The sequence below is a fragment of the Olea europaea genome, chromosome 14, assembly GCF_002742605.1.
Source record: "Olea europaea var. sylvestris chromosome 14, O_europaea_v1, whole genome shotgun sequence".
Taxonomy (NCBI): Eukaryota; Viridiplantae; Streptophyta; class Magnoliopsida; order Lamiales; family Oleaceae; genus Olea; species Olea europaea.
Window position 1 is genome coordinate 15,480,681 of NC_036250.1, and position 7,671 is coordinate 15,488,351.

At 33.8% G+C, this 7,671-nt stretch overlaps 1 pseudogene; it reads right to left on the reverse strand.

Annotated features, from left to right (window-relative positions):
• Positions 1-2,718: 2,718 nt before the first annotated feature.
• LOC111409295 overlaps positions 2,719-7,671 on the reverse strand; it is an 11,649-nt pseudogene continuing 6,696 nt past the window's right edge.

A 7,671-nucleotide genomic window follows, 5' to 3' on the forward strand; every position in this document is an offset into this window, starting at 1 on the left:
GAGGCATTGTTATCTCTTGTGAGTTGTTGAGAAACCAGCACCAGTCCGAGGCTATTTGAATGGTGTAGGAAGTAAGGACTCGAAGGATCATCAATGGCAGATTTGTTCACTGATGACCTTACCTTTGATTGAGATTCAGATTGTGAAGGATCCATATTAGGATTAAGTGAAACAACAGATCTTGATTAGATCTGTGAAGAAGACGAAGTAGTGAAGGAAGGAGAAAAATGCTCTAATACCATATTAGATTTGAGAGTTGAATTATAGAAGAAAGAATTTCATTCATTCAACTTGACTTGAAATTGATTTACAACCTCTATATAAATAGTGTACAACATTATACAGCTAGCAAACTAACCAACCAATCTAACTAACTGATGATTAACTAACTAACTATTCAATTGGCAACAGACGGAATCTTCAATAGGCCAAATCTAGAAAAGAGATGACAGTTTCTCCAACAATGTATGGGGATACATTTACGATTGAGCTGGCTGAGTAGCCTCATGCATTGCTTGACGATTATATTGATGCTCATTTATCCATTGTGCATAGATAGATTGAATCAGCTAAAGGCGAAGTTGTGGAAAATGAGGTCATGGCAGATATGGAGAGAGCAAAGGAGATCGAGGAAAGATCAAAAGCAGAGTCGGTCACTACAGAGGTTAAGGACAGTATTGAACATCATGGTAACAAAGAAGACATTGAATTGAGTGAGGAGCCGTTGCATAAACCAAATGACTTTTAGGTGCAAGGTAAAGGAGTAGAAATGAGTCTTCATGTTAAGATATATGAACTCGATAATAAAGTTGGATCAGAGGATGTGGTAAAAGACAAACTTGGAGATGTTGAGGCTGAATCTGATGAAGACACTTCTCAACAATTAAAGAACGCTAGAGCCAAAATGAATGAACTGTTGATTATTAGATTTAATCATAACAATAGGAATTTAATTTTCCTTTGAAAATTAAACCCAACACAATAAAGGACCTTAAATCACCTTGAGATCATTGGATGTTTTTAGATCTTCACATATGAAGGGAAGATGACAACCTTGAACGAGTTTTTAATGGTCTGGTCGAATGCTTTTTCCCTTAGATCTTCTTCCTTGTGCTTCTTAGGTGCCCCCCTCTTTGGAAAATAAAAATGTGGCTACCCAAAAAAACCATATGAAAATGTTTCCATAAAGGGTATATTTACAATACTCATTTAGGGTTTTAGAATTGCATTAACTAATTGAGATACATATATTAATCCCAGCTCATTTTACCAAAAAATCGAGATTGCACTCTGAAGTCAAGTGACGGTTATAGAAACAAATTATGATCCAATAACAATATTCTCCGATTATTGTTCCACCACAAGTCAACCCCTTTTGACCATCAATATTTTAAAAATGATAAAATGACTGTTTTACCCTTCAACATGTATTACTCTCTAAATTACATTTTCATAAGGCGAATTCATTGTAATCAAATCACAATATAGAGTCCAATGATCTCATCATCGGACTCTTGAGCTTAGGTTTAGCTGCCTATAGAAAATACCTTAGAGTGACGATCCTCTCATCTCGATGATTAATGGGTTCCACTATCGCAAGTATATAATCTTAATTGTTTTGGCCCGATTACCAAACTCCAAGATCAATATTCTAATTAAGACTTCACTCATTACTACTTTAAAGAACTTGAACTAGCAATCAAAGGTACATTACTCGCTCAGAATTTAGGTGTCTTATTTGATAATCGAGTAGAATCTCATTTCGAGCGATCACAAATAAGTCATCTACGTGATCTCGTTCAATGTGCATAAAAACACATTATTGTTTTTATTCTCAAATTTAGACAAATTTTAATAGGAACAATACAATTTTATCCACATAAAGTGTCCAACAAGATGCCCGTCAAAAGCCTCAGCTGATAAGGTCTTCATGAACCGATCCACAAGATTATCTATTGATGCAATATTACTAATCATCACGTTTCCTCAATGAACAATCTCTCTAACAAGGTTATGTTTCCTCTCGATGTGCTTACCATGTTGATGTCTCCTTAGTTCTTTAGCGTTGGCAACCGCTCCACTATTACCATAATAAAGCATTACGTGTTTCATTGCTTCACAAGCGGCTACATATTTTGCCTCCATGGTGGAATCAATAATACAAAATTGCTTGATGCTCCTCCATATCACAACTCCACCTCTCAATGTAAATACTGAACCCCATGTAGAGTTCCTAGAATTTATTTTTCCGAAAATATAATTAATTTAGTTAAAAATATAATTTTTTCTAAACTTTTCTTGATATATCACCACATTAAATAATGGTTTAAATAAGATTAGAGTATATTTATTGATAATAAGGTACATTAAATAGAGACACTTTATAAAATTAAGAATATCTATATTCACAATGAAGAAAGGAACCTAAAATTTGGGATGGACAAAAAAGGAAATCAAATCTATCTTGATGGAGGTACCACATTTTGGGTACCATAATCGTGGCGGCCCCTAAAAAATTATTCTTGTGCTAAAAAAAATTGATTACGTGCTAAACATAAGGCTACCAAACCTACTTTCTCGACAGACGAATGTGTATTCCAAGAATCGCACACCCATATATTCTCCTTCGGTACCTGTTTCATTCATTTGTTCACGCACCAACCTCATCAAAGATAGATTTTCCACAAAATGACCTCATTAAAACAAACTGAATCGAACTACTCGAATGCAACTTTCACCATTCAATGCACGATTAGTAATTTGTGCTACACATCTTTGTTTAATTATACCCTATAGCAGAAGGGATAGAACGATATACAAATAAGAATTGCTAAGGTCCAAGCATTCAAAATTATAAGGGGGAAAAAAAAAATACAAAACTAAAGCAATTCATACAGCTAGCATTTGATTCTATGGAGCATCCAAATGGCCTTAAATTTGCTTAATGGAAACACATTACTGCCTCGTATCATCTTGTTTCAGATCTGAATTGGATATTACAAAAACCTTTAACTACCCACCAAATAACAAGTTTGAAGAGAGCTTGGCAGAAATAAAGGATTAAGTCGAGGATCCAACCATTGGGATAAGTCGCTTCTTCCTCCTTAAGGCCAACCTTACCTATTTCCTCTAACATATTTTTCTGGCAAACTAAAGACTCTTGAAAACCTTAGCATTATATTCTTGGAGCTGCACAAAATGGACCATGACGAAGTTAACGATTAAGCCCTCTTTGGGCTTCATTTTTTCAAGAAAATATATTTTCTGGAATGGTAAAAAGTTGGAAGATGTGAGGTTATAAAATAGAGAAAAGTTTTCGATTTACGTGTAAAATTATTTTATGAAAGAATATGTGGTTGAAAAAAGAGTTGTAAAAATAAGGTTTTTATAAAAATGGAGCCCAAACATGGGCTAAAAAGGAAAAGGAAGTTTGAAGGAACGATGGAGTGGAAGGGTCCATAACATAGAGATTTTATCCTACCTCCACCAATTGTTGCTTCAGGTAGCCGTTCAATAGAATACTTGTGTTGAGTAATATACATGATTGGTACACCCGGGATCTGATCATAAATATCAATGTTAGATTTCAATGAAAGGAAATAACACTACCATTTGCTGGAAAATTAATACTTGCCTTCCGAATTCTTCGCTTTAAGTCTCGATCACAGGTTGCAACAATGTAGCACTTGTGCTGTTTTATTGTCACAAAGAGCAATCCATTAAATTATTTGTAAACAAAAATTTTTAAGTGAAATTCGTAATGTGACAGTACAATCCTACGCCGAAAATATAAATACCACATAAGAATTATAGAAACATGTAGAAGCAGGTGAGTTCAAGCTTTTTGGCACTCTTTTAAAACATGGAAGTTAGAAAACAGAATGAAGCAAAAATAGCTTATTTTTATTGTTTAGAATCTCGAGTCCTGGAAGGCGAAAATATAACAGCAGCTGACTTTAAATCGTACCTGTGTAACCCTGTCAACAAGACAATCATCAGCTAAGTTCCTTTATGAGTACAGGGAAGCCTTTCAAATCGAGGATCCTTAGCAATTCTGTTCATAAGAAAGAGACGAAGTAATGTACACAGAGAAGTCATCGGTATAAGCAAAAAGCAGAGGATTTCTTTTCCAAAGTAATTCATCATCACAAAACTAAGGAATAAAATCAAGCAAAAGTAAAAAGAAGGAAACTTTCAAACAAAAGCACAGCAACAAAACTGGTCTTTTAACCATGAATTTTGTGAATCCTTTTACGCCATTCCATTCGAGTTATCATACTACACCTACTGAAAATCAAAAGCAACTAGATTCTTAACAACTACCATATTGTGAGCATACTACGCCTTATTAATTTTGTCTACCCCTCCCTCTTGGACGTGTTCTACAAGTTCCAAAATATATATTGTGAGCTAAACAATCACCATTAACAGCAAAAAAATAAAAAAAATTATATAAATCCATTTCGTACAAAGAAACCCCATCTTAATAAATTAAGTCCTGACAAGTATGACATTAATTGCATGATTTGTATAAAGTTTGATACAGTTTCAGGCACTTTTAAGCACAAGAATTACAATACTTAATGAGCTAATTTTATCTATACATGCACATATAAATATACAGGCACAATGAGCCCAAAAGGAAACAAAGAAGGATAAATCATAGGAAATCTAAGATGAAAAATGCAAAACTGAATTATTCTCAACTATATACTACGCTTGGATCACTGCAACCTGCACTGATTATTAACTTCATTATATAAAATATTAAATCCATATCTTCTTTCGCAATAATCCTGAGCTGAAATAGCACATCAATTACAAAGTGAATAAAAAACACATGCACACACGCACTCTTCTCTCTCACACAAATGCAAACATACACAAGCACAGGCCTCTACCTTAATGTGTATTCTGATAGGGCCCCTATAAATTTTACCTATGCTCAACAACAACAGAGAAAAGCAGTGATGCAACCACTAGAAAAGCAGGACACCATTTCTGGTTACTAGATTAGTTGCTGACTTGTTGTGTAGTCGTTAAAGGGAAGGGTATTTTAGGATCTTTCTAGAATAAAGTTGAGGGCCTATAATAAGTGTAAGGGAGGGGAGCCTGTTAGAATAATTTAAAAATTGAGAATTAAGTGAGAGGTGGATGGCCCCTCGAATGCCTTCCAATTTGTCGTTAATTTACCTTCTGCATTTCATTGACAGCATTCATATATTTATAGCCCCCGTTTGGTTCTGATCAATTTTTTGACCGTTACTTAACATGGTCGGCCATCATTTTTTACTTCTTCACTTTTAGGTGGAACTCACTTTTCTCTCTAACGGTCAAAAAATTGATTCTAAAAATCAGTACCAAATAGGTCCATAGTAACTTTTCATTCACAGATTCAATCCACATTCCAAAAATTTGCATTCAATTACTAGAAAATCATCCATAAAATACATTCAAAAATTCAGGATCTTATCACATTACAGATATAACACAGTATCTACATAGCTTCACAAAATAATTGTTTTCAAGTGCCCACACCTGTATTGTATAAAATTTTGCTTAGCCCATGAGATAATAATGTATATAACCCCAAAAGTTTTTATACAGCTCAAAGTAGATCATCAATGGTGATCAAAAAAGAACAAAAGAACATACCTCAGAGCAACTCGGTATTTCTGACCCAACTTCTCAAGCTCAGCCATTACACAATCTGTGATACAAGGAGTGCCTAGGAAAGATAGGGAAAATGAAATGAATAGCAATACAAGAGTTCGATAACAAGCCAAATAAAAGGATGACAGGATTCATGGTTAGCAGATGAGCCGTGTAAACTCTATATTAATAGCCAACAGGAAGCATAGCAGGCTTAGTAAAAAAGAATAGAATTTAGAACCAAAAATCAGTAAAATAAATATTACTGTTATTACAGGGACATTCTAAAAGTAAAGCAAAACCCTATAATTATTTCACTGGTCAAACAGAAGAAGCAGAAAATGCATTCATGTGAAGATAATGATGTATCTACTACAAAATAAGGAGCATGAACCCAGCAACAACTAAGAAACTTATAAACCACTTGCTCAACATAAAGGATCATTGAAATTCAAGAAGAAAAATTTGGGTCAAAACTTACATTTCGCATATAAGCAGTTCATCATTCCAGTCTCCAAATCCAACTGCACAAGATTTTGATATTATTATTTTTTTTTAAAAAAAAAAAGAAAAAGAAAAAAAGAATCAACAGAAGAAAAATCAGTCATTGCATTCAATTCAATAAAACAGTAATGTTACAGGAAACATATTTCTTCGAGTGCTGAACTGAAAAAATGAAAATTTCCTTCCATTTATTTGTTCTTTTTAGCCTCTATTTTTGGTGCCTTTGTTTTCCTCTTCTTTTTTCCTTGCGGAAAAGGTGGGTGTAGGGGAGGTAATGATCCGTTGATATTATATGAGGTGAGTACTCATAAATAATTCAAAGTAGTATTTTGGAAGGTAAAGTCTTACTCTTATCCACCACATAATCTAAAAGACCAAGGATACCAAAAAACAAAAACAAAGGATAGGATAAGCATAACGTTTGGCACACCACACTAAACACAATACACAAACAATATGAGTTTCCAAACCATGAAATATCTTCAATTATAAATCATTCAAAGAAGATTTATGCCCAAATTTCCTAGAAAAGGCAACTCTCTGCCAAAAATATAATGTCCAAAGGGCTATGTTTCTCGGCCTGGGATATGGGTACGTATCTAGAGGTCAAATCATTTTCTCCTCCATTTCTCTTTTCATGCAGGCAGCCACAACTCTTCTGATTATGTAAAAGGAAAAATATTTATTTGCAATCCCAGTTCAAGCAATTGATCGTTATTTCTCTCTCTTTTCTCACTGAATACAAAATTTACTCTATTGGCCTCGTTCTCTTACATTTTTCCTTATCTTTTTCTAGTGGAGTCTAGAAACATATTGATGAGGACATCGGACGACGTTTACTTATTTTATTTAAACTTTATTTATTTTCTTGGACTATTATTTAAATTTGGACTTGTATGGGCTCAGGCCCAAGCTCATTAGGGTTGGTTTACTATTTAAACCTATTTTGCATTGTAACTTTCAGTTGATGATGAATTAGAATTGAAATATTTTTGGTGGCTTGCAGCCGTTTTCTCCCTCCCCTCTCTTCCCCTGGTTTTTTTCTCCTCTTCTCCCTTCTCTCTGTTTCTCCTACCCGTTCCTTCTTCTTTTTTTCTTATTCATCCTACATCAAATTTGGTATCAGAGTCGAACCATGGGTAATTTCTTTTCTTTAATCCAAAATTTATTCATATTTCCTTCCCAAAATCTGTTAGAACAGCACGAACTAAAAGAATATTTGGTACAGGCAGCAGTTTTTTTCTTCTTCAATTTTCAGTCTTAGCTGAAAAAAAAAAAAATTCACTGTTCACAGGTACTGTTCACACCCGGAATTTCAGTTTTTTTAATAGATTTTTCAGCAGTTTCACAAAAAAAAATAAATAAATAATAAATAAAAAATAAAAAATCAAAATCGTTACTGTTCACGGGTACTGTTCACACCCGAATTTTTTTATTTTTTGTTTATCATTTACTACAGTTCCCAAAAAAAAAATTGAAAAAAAAAAAAAAGAAAAAAAGAAAAAGGAAAAAAAA